At 40.8% G+C, this 16,226-nt stretch overlaps 2 pseudogenes across 1 annotated transcript; both read right to left on the bottom strand.

The window, feature by feature from the left end:
- Positions 1–2,097: 2,097 nt before the first annotated feature.
- Positions 2,098–16,226, bottom strand: part of LOC115918257 — a 37,213-nt pseudogene continuing 23,084 nt past the window's right edge.
- Positions 10,733–13,382, bottom strand: LOC115918138 (annotated as a pseudogene). The gene is made up of 3 exons (XR_004066050.1): positions 13,253–13,382; positions 12,381–12,603; positions 10,733–11,924 (listed from the first exon to the last, which is right to left on the bottom strand). The product of XR_004066050.1 is annotated as a tubulin alpha-1 chain-like (transcript).

The raw sequence follows: 16,226 nt of genomic DNA, 5'->3' as shown, positions 1-16,226 counted from the left end.
AAGGAATGAGAAACAACGAGGAATATAGAGCTCTGGGATGTCAACTGTAGTCTCAGAACTGCATGGTTTGTACAAGTACGGTAAAGAGGCATTCCTGTTAGTGTTTCTCGTGATTGGGTTTTGTTTTCTTCTTCATTGTTTTAAATTGACTGTAAAAGATAGAAATGCTCATCAACATTTGAATGGCCATATGCCCCCAATTTCGCTATATATGTTCACTCATGCGAGCATGGGCGTCAATCCTTACGTAATACCTATTGTTCAATAGGTATCAATTACAGATCTACGCCCATGCATGCGAGAATGGATTCCAATGACCAGTTTACTAACATGACATTGTTCAAATCTTATGCATTCTGTTGAAAGAAAGGACACTTTTTTTTTTTTTTTTTGAAATTTGAAAATTTGACATTTTGCTCCGTTGGGGGGGGGGGGGGGGGTGGTAAGGTCGCCTTTTTTAGGTCAGCCATGTACACATAAAAATACAAAAGGGGGGTTAACCCCCCAAACACCCCCCCCCCCCCCCCTGCGTACGCGCCTGTGTATAACTGTTCTTACTCTTAGCCAGTCGTCATCAACAAATAATTACAGGGCCACCATAATCTTTATGTTTTCTTCTAGCAAACCTAATTCATACATAACCACCATCTCAAGTAAACATCATTATTCTTCCTCATCATAATCAATCATTATCTTCAAGATCATCACCACCATCTTCATGAATCATTATCTTCTTCATCATAAAAATCATTATCAACACAATCATTAACACCACCATCTTCAAGATCATTCATCGACATCATTAATCACTATTCACCACCATCAGCATCATCATTTTCAAAATCATCGTCATCATCAGGAGCGGCGATTTCTTTTTATGACCGGGGGGAAGAAATGCTAGGGACGGGGAGCAGTGTAGTAATGAGCAAAAACGTGTTGTTGTGTTTTTTTTTGGAGGGGGGGGGGGCAGAAAAACAAACCCACTTTTACATGGTAAATGCAGGCCCCGCGGAACGTTTTTCAAAAGGGGGCGGGGGGGGGGCTGAAATGTTTTCGGTCAGGTAGAGCAAAGCGAGCGAAGTAAGTGGAGCGTAAATTGGCTTGAGGTCAAGGGGCAAAGCCCCGGCGGGGGTCATGGGGCGGGGTTTTAAGCATTTAATAGCGGGTAGATGAGCATCCACGGCCCGACTTAGGGCCCTTGTTGGGGTCCAGGGGACGGAGTCCCCGGAAGCTCATTGTTTTTAGGCATATAATTACGGTCAGATAAGCAACCAGGGCCTCGCCTCAGGCCCAGGGCCCCTGGTAGGGTCCAAGGGGCGGACCCCCGGAAGCTCAGGGTTTTTAGGCATTTAATTACCGTCAGATGATCAACCAGGGGCAAGCCTTAGGGCCCTTGGTGGGGTCCAAGGGGCAGAACCCCAGGAAGTTCAGGGAAAAATCATGCCATTTCACCAACATTTGTAAATCACTGGTATCGAATTAGAAGTAAACCATGTTTGAATTTTATTAGGGGGCAACTGCCCCCAAGCTCCCCCCTCATCATTACGCCAGTAGGGGACGATCCCCTACCCCTCGGGATCCCCGCCCCTGTCCATCATTAACATTAATTATTATCATAATCATCTTCATCATAATTTCATTATAATTTATCAGCACCATCATCATGATCAGAGCCACCATGATTGTCCTCAGTCCTCACCACCATACTTTCGTAATATAGTCACGATCCATCAAATAACTTCATGAGAATTACATCTGACATTGTACACCAACCGGCATTCGTGCAGGTTTTCCTTTTCACTATTTTTGCCGTCAATTCACATCAATCCATCGACACCATCATTATCACCACGTTTATCATGCTCCCATTATCATTAAATACCAAGGCTATACATTTACATCACCACAACCAGCCCCTTGACTCATCTCCATCATCACAATCATACTGCAGTAACATGTAGTATCGGTTTCCATTGTACATTCTGAATCATCAAGTTGTCTCATATCTGCACGCTGTTCTCTTTCAAACAATCAAGAACTTTAATTAGCATGACAATCTCCAGAAGAAGACAAATTGCAAAAAAAAGAAGCAATATATCAGTGAAAAATGAAATAATTTAATATATTTTTTCATTTAGCTGTATATCAAAGATGTTTACTGAAATAAACATTAAATTAGCACCAATTCCCTTTTATTTGGTGGGAAAATACCATTTAGATACTTGCAAGAAGAAACAAAAATTGTTCAAATTGATAATTTAGGTTTGGTGATCTCGGCAACGGTCAACTGCTCATGGTAGGCCTCCTCAGCAGAAATGACTGGGGCGAAGGCGGCCTGAGTGAAATGGATACGTGGGTAGGGCACCAAGTTGGTCTAAAACTTAGTCAGGTCGATGGGGGAGACAACTTCAGCGATGAGTCAACCACGTTTGTGCTAATTGACGGAATTTTTAATACTCTTCACCTTCCTCCTCTCCCTCTTCGTCGACAGAATCGACACCAACTTCTTCGTAGTCCTTCTCGAGAGCAGCCAGATCCTCACGAGCCTCGGAGAACTCTCCTTCCTCCATACCCTCTCCGACGTACCAATGGACGAAAGCACGCTTGGCGTACATCAGATCGAACTTGTGGTCGAGACGAGCCCAAGCCTCGGCAACTGCGGTGGTGTTGCTCAACATGCAGACGGCACGCTGAACCTTGGCAAGATCACCACCAGGGACGACGGTGGGTGGCTGGTAGTTGATACCGACCTTGAAGCCAGTTGGACACCAGTCGACGAACTGGATGGTACGCTTGGTCTTGATGGTAGCGATGGCGGCGTTGACATCTTTGGGACGACATCACCACGGTACAGGAGACAGCAGGCCATGTACTTGCCGTGACGGGGATCGCACTTCACCATCTGGTTGGCGGGCTCGAAGCAGGCGTTGGTGATCTCGGCAACGGTCAACTGCTCATGGTAGGCCTTCTCAGCAGAGATGACTGGGGCGTAGGTGGCCAGAGGGAAATGAATACGTGGGTAGGGCACCAAGTTGGTCTGGAACTCTGTCAGATCGACGTTGAGGGCGCCGTCGAATCGAAGAGAAGCGGTGATGGAGGAGACGATCTGGCCGATGAGACGGTTCAGGTTGGTGTAGGTGGGACGCTCAATGTCGAGGTTACGACGACAGATATCGTAGATGGCCTCGTTGTCGACCATGAAGGCACAGTCGGAGTGCTCCAGGGTGGTATGAGTAGTAAGAACTGAGTTGTATGGCTCGACAACAGCAGTGGAGATCTGGGGAGCGGGGTAGACGGCGAACTCCAGTTTGGACTTCTTTCCGTAATCGACAGAAAGACGCTCCATGAGCAGCGAGGTGAAGCCAGAGCCGGTGCCGCCACCGAAGCTGTGGAAGATGAGGAATCCCTGAAGACCTGTGCACTGGTCAGCCAGCTTCCTGATGCGATCTAAGACTTGATCAATGAGTTCTTTGCCGACGGTGTAGTGACCACGGGCGTAGTTGTTGGCGGCATCCTCCTTGCCGGTGATCAGTTGCTCAGGGTGGAAGAGCTGACGGTATGTACCAGTACGAACCTCATCTGAAATTAAAAGAAATATTGAAAAACTTACTTGAAAACAACCTTTTAAACTACCTGTATTAAAAACATTGAACATATCCGATTCAGTTTCAAACGTGCTAGCTATTTCTTTTCAAACTTTGATCTTACAGAACTACAGGAAATGCATGCAAGATTGGGCCACAGTGACTTTGCACTAAAAGATTCATCCGTAGATCTCTGAATTTTGTGTTGTCCATTTCTCTGACCTTTCAGCTTTTGTAATCAAAATAAATATGAGGCGGATGGCAATACACTAATTGTCTGCAAGATATATTTTTTTAAATGATGCAGGTTAATGGAATATATTGTCACTATTGTCACTTTTCACCCATTCATTTGAATATGTCTGTAAAACGGTTTTGAAAGTAGCAGGAATGTAAAGCTAAGTAGCCAATCAATCTGAATTTGAATATTCCTGTGTTAAATTATTTTGATTAATTCACCTAAATTTCTGTCTGTTCTTCTATTTCAAGTTATATCTCGTCTTTCCTTTTATTTTGTTGTTGATTTTTATGTGTGCAATGTAATTCCTATCTTTCACTGTGCATATTACTGTTTGGTATGGAACCAATTGTCAATGTATTGTATTTTAATGTATCTACTATCTCTCACTATGTTTTTGTAAATTCAAACTATTTCAGCCTTTGGCTGCCATTTGAATGTGCAAATGTACATTTTATAAATCAATAAACCAGTTCAAATCATATAAAATCCACTCAAATAAGTTTGAGATATCTCGCTGACATGCACTACGTCCAAAATTCCAGGCTCTTACATGTATGTCCATAGGGACTGTTCATGTTACCATGGTTACATCAATAATAAACCAAATCTTACCGACTACGGTTGGCTCGAGATCGACGAAGACGCAACGGGGAACGTGCTTGCCAGCTCCAGTCTCACTGAAGAAGGTGTTGAAGGAGTCGTCACCACCTCCGATGGTCTTGTCTGAGGGCATCTGGCCATCAGGCTGGATGCCGTGCTCCAGGCAGTACAACTCCCAGCAGGCATTGCCCATCTGGACTCCGGCTTGGCCGACATGGATAGAGATACATTCACGCTGAAACGAAACGGAAATTCGATAAAATAGTCAAATAGAGTAGGCGTTGAATTAGAGGCAATATGTTTCGGATATTTTTCACGGATCTGAACGGCCGCGTGAGTAGTATACCAGTTATATTTTGTGAGATATAACACTACAGCATCACTACTCGTAAAGAAATGAATTGAATCACAGCTCTACAACCCATGGTACAAAGAGAAATGTAGCATAAACATCTGACATAATAACTCAAAAAATCTAGTATAGAAATCATGATCTCATTTTTAGACATAAATATACTAGTAGTGCAAAAAGCGCGAGAGCGGCTCCAAAATTATGTACCGACAGTTAGTTTCTATTCGCAACAGAACATTAAATGCTTTTTATTACACATTATCGTTGATGAAATCCCTTCCTCACGCTGTCTTAAATATTAGCATTTTGCTGAATGAAAGTTTTACAATAGGAAAAATACAGAAAAGCCCAGCTTACCATGTTGAAGATAGGGTTGAAACTTAAAGGCGTTTATGAAAATCGTTGAAAGGTGCTCCGCGACGTACGTACGATGCGTTGTCATGTAGCACGAAATATGGCGATTAGTTTCTCTGGTGCAGCCTTATATGATTCAAATGGTGAGTGAACGACTTAATCCCGTTGCTATGAAAACAAAACGTAGCGATTTAGCCCCCGCAGTACCAGTTCAGCGATTTTGTACAAAAAGATCCGTGAGTGAGGATTCATTAATCCCCGAATCGAAGGTTCATTAAAGTCTGCGAAGTCGCTCAAAGCCAATTTCCCCGGAAAAGTACCCTCTTGATTTTAAAATTGTTGATCAATTCCTTTCTTCTTTCGAGTTTCCACGTTGGAGTGGTATCAACTATGAATAACTTGTTTCAACCATACTTTTTCCACAGGACGTCCCTCCCCTTCTCTCTCTATCTCTCTCTCTCACTCTCTCTCTCTCTCTCTCTCTCTCTTTCTCTCCCTCATAACTCTTTCATCTCTCTCTCTCTCTCTCTCTCTTTCTCTCTCTCTCTCTCTCTCTCTCTCTCTCTATCTCCCTACTCTTTTTATTTGGATGAATCGCTATGACGTTTGAATATATATATTAATTATTGAGTGGGCTTATTGTGCTTTATAATGGATCCCTACAACATGGCAGATCCACTGAGGGGCCTGGCAGAGTAGAATCCCAGGATGTTCTCGAGTTGATTTGACTTTCAAAAGAGAAATTGATTTTTTTTTTAGAGAAAAAGAAGTTATTTCTAGAATGTAATTAAAGGGCTCTTGAAAGTCAAATAGCCCTTTCATTTCCTTTTAGAAATAACCTCTCTTTACCTCTTACAGACAATTTTATGTGATGGAATGTTCAATCTGAGGGCTTTTTGTGCTCTTCGAAAAGAGCACACAATGGGGGCAGTGCAATTTAAACTTCAAGGGATGGATTATATAGTGTTTATCGCTCTTGAAAGTCAAATAGCCCTTTCATTTCTTTTAGAGATAAACTCTTATCCATCCCTTGATATTTAAATTGCGCTGCCCCTATTGTGTGTTCTTTTTAAAGAGCACAAAAAAAGCCCTCAGATTAGGCAGCAAGTAGTAGAAAACGCCCTTAATACTGGACTCAACATTCAATGGAATGACGCCCACATCATTGAGTTTGAAACGCACTTCTGGTCAAGAATGGTAGAAGAATCATCTGCATAACAAGGATAGGGATTATTGCTATACATTGTTACCTTTCTTCGCTCCAGTGATCTCAAGGCAGCAGACAGCAAGAAATTGTGTAAATAATAAAAGTCCAAAGGAGTGGTTGTTTTAACTTTCTTGTTGGCGGGAAAAATCGCAACTAAAGTCCCCTACCTATCTTCTTTCTCTCTTTCTTTCCTTACCTTTCCCTCCCCCAACTTTTTTGCTCATTACGCCACCGGGGAGGGGGATTTGTAAGTTTGTATGTGTGTCTGAGTATGTGAGCGTGTGTGGTGTGTCTGTCTGTCTGCAGGTAACTCTTTGATTCATAATATTCGTTCAGTATATTTAATTTGAAAATATTATGTACTGTGTATTAAACTATCTTAAGTATTTTTTGAGAGATGTACAATTTTCCTAATATTTTGATATGTTATGTAAATCAATGAAGCTGTATGTTTTTTTTTTTATATATATATATTTTGTACTGAATGAATACAATAAAACAATGCTACAAAAAAAAAAAAAGTAATATATCCCATTTTCTCTCGGCTGTTTAATCCGCGAGTCCGCGCTACAGAGGATGTCTCTTTTTCTTCTGGGTATTATGATCTCCCGAAACTATTTCGATGGTATAACTAGTTGGGAAGACCCCTAGTGTGATTTCCATGTCTTTAAACTCTTAATATAACCTGTTGATTCCTGATTTCTTTCATTTCAAATGAATATAAGAATCAGATCAATCAACGGGTTCCTATTGGGAAAATGGTTAACATAATAGAGGTGTTGTGGTCCAGTACATCGTTTTTCAACTGGGATGCCGCGAGACAAATTAGATAGTTATCTAATTAGTAGTTTTTAATAATACTATTTATTAGAAGAGGAGCATACAATATAAACGATCATGTACCTTAAATCTCTCTTTATCTTTTCTCGAACAGGAACAGGTAGCGGTATGGTGCCCCAACCCCCTACCCTACCCTACCCGCCCCTCTCCCTCCCATAAAGGGGACCGGGGATCAGGGTACCGCTTAGGCATTGTTGGCTTTATAGAGGGCGCTAGCTAGTAGAGCAATCGCACTTTGAACTCCATAAGCATCATGATGATCATCATCACCGTCGTCATTATCCCCTCTGGTGTCATTATTCCCTCTATCGTCATCGTTATGACCATTACCACAATCGAAATACATACTATCATCATCATCTGTATCGTTATCAACATGGTTCATCATTATATTAGTCATCGTCATCATCATGTAGTTCATCATAGTTACATGTCTTGTTGCAGTGATCAGCATTAACATCACCATGGTCATCATCTCTCTCTCTCTCTCTCTCTATCTCTCTATTCAGCTCTGTTCGCTATCACTCTCTCTCACTCTCCGTTTCCCTTTCTCAATCTCTTTCTCTCTCTCTCTCGCTTATTCTCCAATCTTTTTTTTCTTCTTCTTCTCCCTCTCTCTCTCTCGATCTACAATCTGTTTTCCTTTTTCTTCTCTCCCTCTCTCTTCAGCTCTGTTCCATCTCACTCTCCGTTTCCTTTAAGTCTCTTCATATTCAACCTTTTTTCATCTTTTTTCTTCTCTCCCTCTCTCTTCAGCTCTGTTCCACCTCACTCTCCGTTTCCTTTAAGTCTCTTCATCTCCAATCTTTCTTCATCCTTTTTCTTCTCTCCCTCTCTCTTCAGCTCTGTTCCATCTCACTCTCCGTTTCCTTTAAGTCTCTTCATATTCAATCTTTCTTCATCTTTTTTCTTCTCTCCCTCTCTCTTCAGCTCTGTTCCATCTCACTCTCCGTTTCCTTTAAGTCTCTTCATATTCAATCTTTCTTCATCTTTTTTCTTCTCTCCCTCTCTCTTCAGCTCTGTTCCATCTCACTCTCCGTTTCCTTTAAGTCTCTTCATATTCAATCTTTCTTCATCTTTTTTCTTCTCTCCCTCTCTCTTCAGCTCTGTTCCATCTCACTCTACGTTTCCTTTAAGTCTCTTCATATTCAACCTTTTTTCATCTTTTTTCTTCTCTCCCTCTCTCTTCAGCTCTGTTCCATCTCACTCTCCGTTTCCTTTAAGTCTCTTCATATTCAATCTTTCTTCATCTTTTTTCTTCTCTCCCTCTCTCTTCAGCTCTGTTCCATCTCACTCTCCGTTTCCTTTAAGTCTCTTCATATTCAATCTTTCTTCATCTTTTTTCTTCTCTCCCTCTCTCTTCAGCTCTGTTCCATCTCACTCTCCGTTTCCTTTAAGTCTCTTCATATTCAATCTTTCTTCATCTTTTGTCTTCTCTCCCTCTCTCTTCAGCTCTGTTCCATCTCACTCTCCGTTTCCTTTAAGTCTCTTCATATTCAATCTTTCTTCATCTTTTTCTTCTCTCCCTCTCTCTTCAGCTCTGTTCCATCTCACTCTCCGTTTCCTTTAAGTCTCTTCATATTCAATCTTTCTTCATCTTTTGTCTTCTCTCCCTCTCTCTTCAGCTCTGTTCCATCTCACTCTCTCCGTTTTCTTTAAGTCTCTTCATATTCAACCTTTTTTCATCTTTTTTCTTCTCTCCCTCTCTCTTCAGCTCTGTTCCATCTCACTCTCCGTTTCCTTTAAGTCTCTTCATATTCAATCTTTCTTCATCTTTTTTCTTCTCTCCCTCTCTCTTCAGCTCTGTTCCATCTCACTCTCCGTTTCCTTTAAGTCTCTTCATATTCAACCTTTTTTCATCTTTTTCTTCTCTCCCTCTCTCTTCAGCTCTGTTCCACCTCACTCTCCGTTTCCTTTAAGTCTCTTCATCTCCAATCTTTCTTCATCCTTTTTCTTCTCTCCCTCTCTCTTCAGCTCTGTTCCATCTCACTCTCCGTTTCCTTTAAGTCTCTTCATATTCAATCTTTCTTCATCTTTTTCTTCTCTCCCTCTCTCTTCAGCTCTGTTCCATCTCACTCTCCGTTTCCTTTAAGTCTCTTCATATTCAATCTTTCTTCATCTTTTGTCTTCTCTCCCTCTCTCTTCAGCTCTGTTCCATCTCACTCTCCGTTTCCTTTAAGTCTCTTCATATTCAATCTTTCTTCATCTTTTGTCTTCTCTCCCTCTCTCTTCAGCTCTGTTCCCTCTCACTCTCTCCGTTTTCTTTAAGTCTCTTCATATTCAACCTTTTTTCATCTTTTTTCTTCTCTCCCTCTCTCTTCATCTCTGTTCCATCTCACTCTCCGTTTCCTTTAAGTCTCTTCATATTCAACCTTTTTTCATCTTTTCTCTTCTCTCCTCTCTCTCTTCAGCTCTGTTCCATCTCACTCTCCGTTTCCTTTAAGTCTCTTCATATTCAACCTTTTTTCATCTTTTTTCTTCTCTCCCTCTCTCTTCAGCTCTGTTCCATCTCACTCTCCGTTTCCTTTAAGTCTCTTCATATTCAACCTTTTTTCATCTTTTGTCTTTTCTCTCCCACTTTTTTCCCCCTTTATCTTCATCTCTTCTTTCTCTCTCTTTATCTTTGTTCTTCTCTCCCTCTCTCTTCAGCTCTGTTCTCTCTCTCTCTCCCTCTTCTCAGCTGTTTTCTCCTTCTCTCTTCAGCTGTTCCCTCTCTCTCTCTTGATGTCTCCGTTTCCGTTCATCCAATTCTCTCTCTCTCTCTCTCTCTCTCTCTCTCTATGTCCACTCAAACACTGTTTCAGTATTATCTTCCACAAAATGCCACTCATTTTGACACCCACTCATATCTTATCTCGTTCTATTTCACAGACAAAATTATGCAGAGGCAATGATCTTAGGAGATATTATTAATCTATATTCTCACATTTTCGTCATAGTGATTTGAATAATTGAATATCTTAAATAAAACAGGAAGTGCATTTTGAGTTAGATAATTTTAGGTTTTTAGGTTTAAAGATAAAGACCAGTTATGGTCATGCGATTGCATTGTGAAAGAAACGTTGTGAAATCGATCAGAAAAGGTTGATCATCTAGCATAGATGTACTGCAAGGTTCTGGAATCATCAAAATGATAAGAAATTTGGCCAAGTCTTCATAAAGTTAGAAGCACTGTACACAGAAAGATGTATATGGGACTACACACACGTGCGGGTCACGTGCATTTCATATCTCTCAACAGGCAAGAGATACTCTAATTTACCAAATATATCAATTAGTAGGCGGTTTCCCGTCAAAAATGTTTTCATCATGTAATATTCAAAACATATTCTTTCACATGATTGGTAATAAGAGCTTCATTTTCATTTTTTGAAATTGGGGTGTTTCCAATACTGGTCTTTATCTTTAACGTTGAATGTATTTTGCTTAGCTGCTTTTAAACTAATGGGCAAGCTTGGTACAATTGAGTTGGTTTAGTCGGAGACCAAACGCTAGTATCATCAAGGAAAAGTTGATACATTGGCAGAAAATTACAGCTGCATTTTTAAAATGAGTTTTTTTTAATAGTTTACTACATCGATGGCTCTGCCGGGACTGTTAGATATCTTAGTTTAGTATTCCTCATCACCTTCCTCGTCCTCTCCCTCTGCGTCTGCGGAATCAACACCAACTTCTTCGTAGTCCTTCTCGAGAGCAGCCAAATCCTCACGAGCCTCGGAGAACTCTCCTTCCTCCATCCCTCTCCAACGTACCAATGGACGAAAGCACGCTTGGCGTACATCAGATCGAATTTGTGGTCAAGACGGGCCCAGGCCTCGGCAACTGCAGTGGTGTTGCTCAACATGCAGACGGCACGCTGAACCTTGGCAAGATCACCACCAGGGACGACGGTGGGTGGCTGGTAGTTGATACCAACCTTGAAACCAGTTGGACACCAGTCAACGAACTGGATAGACCGCTTGGTTTTGATGGTAGCGATGGAGGCATTGACATCCTTAGGGACGACATCACCACGGAACAGGAGACAGCAGGCCATGTACTTGCCGTGACGGGGATCGCACTTCACCATCTGGTTGGCGGGCTCGAAGCAGGCGTTGGTGATCTCGGCAACGGACAGCTGCTCATGGTAGGCCTTCTCAGCAGAGATAACTGGGGCGTAGGTGGCCAGAGGGAAATGAATACGTGGGTAGGGCACCAAGTTGGTCTGGAACTCTGTCAGATCGACGTTGAGGGCGCCGTCGAATCGAAGAGAAGCGGTGATGGAGGAGACGATCTGGCCGATGAGACGGTTCAGGTTGGTGTAGGTGGGACGCTCGATATCGAGGTTACGACGGCAGATATCATAGATGGCCTCATTGTCGACCATGAAGGCACAGTCGGAGTGCTCCAGGGTGGTATGAGTAGTAAGAACTGAGTTGTATGGCTCGACAACAGCAGTGGAGATCTGGGGTGCGGGGTAGACGGCGAACTCAAGCTTGGACTTCTTTCCGTAATCGACGGAGAGGCGCTCCATGAGCAGGGAGGTGAAGCCAGAGCCGGTGCCGCCACCGAAGCTGTGGAAGATGAGGAATCCCTGGAGACCTGTGCACTGGTCAGCCAACTTCCTGATGCGATCTAAGACTTGATCAATGAGTTCTTTGCCGACGGTGTAGTGACCACGGGCGTAGTTGTTGGCGGCATCCTCCTTGCCGGTGATCAGTTGCTCAGGGTGGAAGAGCTGACGGTAGGTACCAGTACGAACCTCATCTGAAATTAAAAGAAATATTGAAGAACTTGCTTGAAAACAACCTTTTAAACTACCTGTATTAAAAACATTGAACATATCTGATTCAGTTTCAAACGTGCTAGTTATTTCTTTTCAAACTTTGATCTTAATCAACAGGAAATGCATGCAAGATTGGGCCACTGTGACTTTGCACTAAAAGATTCATCCGTAGATCTCTGAATTTTGTGTCGTCCATTTCTCTTACCTTTCAGCTTTTGTAATCAAAATAAATATGAGGCGGATGGCAATACACTAATTAATTGTCTGCAAGATATTCTTTTTTTAATGATGCATGTAATTCAACAAATGGTAAGTAGATGCCAATTACAAGTTACCACTAAATGTAAGCATCACTACTCCCCCCCCCCCTTTCAGGACAAATACGTTTTGCATTAAACAACATGATTATTTCAAAGTTTGTGGAAAAAAACACCTACCCACAACGGACGGCTCAAGATCGACGAAAACAGCACGGGGTACGTGCTTGCCAGCTCCAGTCTCACTGAAGAAGGTGTTGAAGGAGTCGTCACCACCTCCGATGGTCTTGTCTGAGGGCATCTGGCCATCAGGCTGGATGCCGTGCTCCAGGCAGTACAACTCCCAGCAGGCATTGCCCATCTGGACGCCACACTGGCCGACGTGGACTGAGATACATTCACGCTAAATTTGTAAAGAGAAGAAAAACATTTGTATTACACATGAAGCCTTCCTTTTTCGGCCTACCTATCTCCACTATCCTAGATGTCACACATACATCTAACAAATTGCTCTAGATAGTCCAAGAGTTGTTCTTCAGCCATTTAAAAAGCAAACTTCATTCTCTTAATTTAAATCTGAAATCAACTGCATTAGAAATCGCTAAAATTCTTTTAAAAATACCCCTTAAGCCCCCAAAATACCTTTATATAATCAATTCCTTTCTGTCTCGAGTTTTCTTGACATTGCAGTGATATTGCATTCGCGTCCGGCGCGTGTGCGTATACATTTTCATGAAAAATACTAATGTGTGAATAAATATGTTTAATAGTAATACGAATATGAAAAAATATATATGGATTAGGATGAAATACTTTCGCCCATCGTGCTGTAACTGTAATGTAAGCGTTCAGTTCAGTTCAGTTTATAAAAAGACACCAAACATATAGCATAGCAAACATGACGAACAAACACGATCCTCATATTTTGTGTTTATAAATAATGCTTATCATAATTAATGTTTACCTTACGAACGAATTGCTGCTCAAGATAACACAGTAACCTTTTAAAATATTCTAAATATGCTAAAAGATGTGAATATAAATCCACTTACCATGTTGTATAAGGCTTTCTTATTTCTTTGTACTGAAGAAATGGGTTTCACACTGAGCTTGCTCACGACGTTGATGTGTCTACAGCAGTCACTATGAATGAAGCGGCGTACGGTTGGTGTGTGTTATATATACCACACCCAAAATGCGGCTGGTTAAAGATAAAGTTGAGTTCTGGTCATGCCAGCATTGTGAAGAAAAAAACGATGTGGAATCGATCAGAAAAAATTGATCGTGTAGCATATAAGTATTGTTGTGTACTACAGGGTTTTGGAATCATCAAAATGATAAGAAATTTGACCCAGTCTTGGTGAAAGTATGCAGGGCATATGGTAAAAATAAACGAGCACTATACACAGAAAGATGTCTATGGGACTACACAAAAATGTGGCATAATAATGAGGTCCTCGTTTTAAAGCTGTGTCATGTTTTATTTGGAATATGAAGGCATTTGAAATGCCATGCTTCAAGGAAAATTTCTTCTTTGATGTTCTTCCACACTTGCATAATAATATAAACGCTCACAAAAAATAATCATGTTTCACCCTCTCCGCAGAACTCAACTTTCTCTTTAAGCCAGGCATGCATGAACACCACCGCATTTGTTCACCTAGTCTTTCATTAGTATAAAACAGACTCATTTGAGACTTTTTTACCCCTATTTTTCACCTCTAAAATGTTATGCCTGAATTCAGTTTCATAAATTAGTGTTCGTGAGAAAAGGAAATTAAGGACACCTACAACATTTACATTAGTCTTTGCGATATGTCTGTAATATATTTCACATGAAATCGCATGAAATAACACGATGTTCCATTGCTATTGTCCCTACAATACTAACTACCATATATTCACTAAAGAGTGCTATTTGATTCATGCGTGTATGTGTGTGTGTGTGTGGTGGTGGTGTGTGTGTGTGTGTGTATTGGGGTTTTACAGACGTGGATATTTTTTTTTACCTTTATTATTAAACTAATTTTGACGTGATCTTTGAATTTCTGAAGATCACTAAAAAAAAATTTTTTTTAATCAATCATAATACATGATTTGGTTCATGCAGCAAAGGTTTGTACATTTCAACTACAAGGCGCGCCTAATTCCTATCCAACAAAAGACACAAAGAGCATTGGTTGGTTTGTACGTTAATTTCGAGAAAAAAAATACAGTTAGCTCAAGTCTGGCATAGGCAGGTGGCTTTTGTAGATTTATGTAGGCAGGGAAATTCACAAGGTTTATGATCCATCCAGGAAGATGAGAGTTTAAACTCTCATCTCCCTGATCCATCTGAACATGTGTTTCAAACCTGAGCTAGATTTGAAGAAGACGAATAAACCGCATATATATATATATATATCTTTCAAAATGTGGAACTTTTTTCATGTAGGGCCTACGTGCATTTATAGATATATATATACCCACTCAGCAAAATATAAGAAGGTGGACATTCTTTGTACTTCAAAGATTTGATATAACCGTCATAACAATATATATATATATATATGAAATTGGAAGAAAATTGATATTCTGCCATCATCAACATGGACCATTTCTTTATGTAATCAAATGTAATGCCCAAATCTTTTGGCCTCTCTCTGACTGGGGAGGTGAAAGGAGTGAGGGGAAGGAGTGAGGGGAGGAGGGAGGGGGAGGAGGGAGGGGCTGGGATCGCCCCCCCCCCATGATCTCGGCCGTCAAATGTCCGATGAACACGAAAATTTGCACGTTTGTAAGATGGTATATGAGTTTTATATGCACATTTTTGTCGATAAAGCCTAATTAATTATGCAAAATGCTAATTGTATGCATTTTACAGAATACTCTACATGGTTGGCTCTAGATTTGTGAAGAATCTTGAAAATGAGTTGAAATGTTTTTGTTCAATTCAAATTCATGGAGTTTCATGATTTTTATGATGTTTGAAAATGCATATGGTATAAATTAGTAATATGCAAATTACATGATTATTTTACTTTTCTAAAGTATGTTTAGCCCTGGTTTAGCTCTTAGAGCAAAGCCAAATAATTTCACCCACTTTCTCACTGTAGAACAATATTTCTCCACTACCCATCTGCATATCACTGCTCATATCCGACAAAAAATGTTCGAAATTCATCATTTCATTTTCTTATGTATTTTTTCCTTCTTATTATATTTATGTTTTATTTCTAATGTATTCTTTTGTTCTGGAATACATCAAGTTACTTTGAGAAACATAATGAAGGCAATTTTTGATGACATGCGCATACTAATTGTTATGTAACAACCTACAGGTATATCAGATTTCAACGAAATGGTACCAAAAAGCGTAAGACTTGAGGTTTTTTGTAAAGCCCTGAAACGGCTACTTAAAATTCCAAGCGGAGAGTGGCCTCCAAGCCCCCCCCCCCCGGAGTACAGTAAGGGATAAGTGCCTCATTACAAATTATTTCATTGACTCGTTACATGCAATGCAATAGCCAGAATGCAAATCGCATACAATAATTGGTGCTATGGCTTGTCGACCTAACATTACGGAATGTTTCTGACATTTCATGGCACGAATGGATGAGGACATTCATTTAACCGTCACAAGTCACAACGGTCTGATTAAGAAAAATGCACACACAAAGAGAAGAAACCATAATGAAAACAAGGAATGAGAAACAACGAGGAATATAGAGCTCTGGGATGTCAACTGTAGTCTCAGAGGATGCATTTATGATTACATGTATTTGGAAATATGAAACATGGGTTTATATATACCATCAATTTAAAAATCATAATTATGAAAAAGGGTCCACTTTCTTCCCCCCCCCCCCCCCCATTTTTGTTTTTGGTTCCTGAGTATATTCAGATGTCGGTACATGTTGTGTATAACTGTTCTTACTTTTAGCCAGTCGTCATCGACAAATAATTACAGGGCCATCATAATCTTTATGTTTACATGTTTACTTTCTTCCCCCCCCCCCATTTTTGTTTTTGGTTCCCGAGTATATT

This window comes from Strongylocentrotus purpuratus, unplaced genomic scaffold (assembly GCF_000002235.5).
Source record: "Strongylocentrotus purpuratus isolate Spur 01 unplaced genomic scaffold, Spur_5.0 spur5_contig_853, whole genome shotgun sequence".
Taxonomy (NCBI): domain Eukaryota; kingdom Metazoa; phylum Echinodermata; class Echinoidea; order Camarodonta; family Strongylocentrotidae; genus Strongylocentrotus; species Strongylocentrotus purpuratus.
This window is presented reverse-complemented; position numbering and strand designations above follow the sequence as displayed.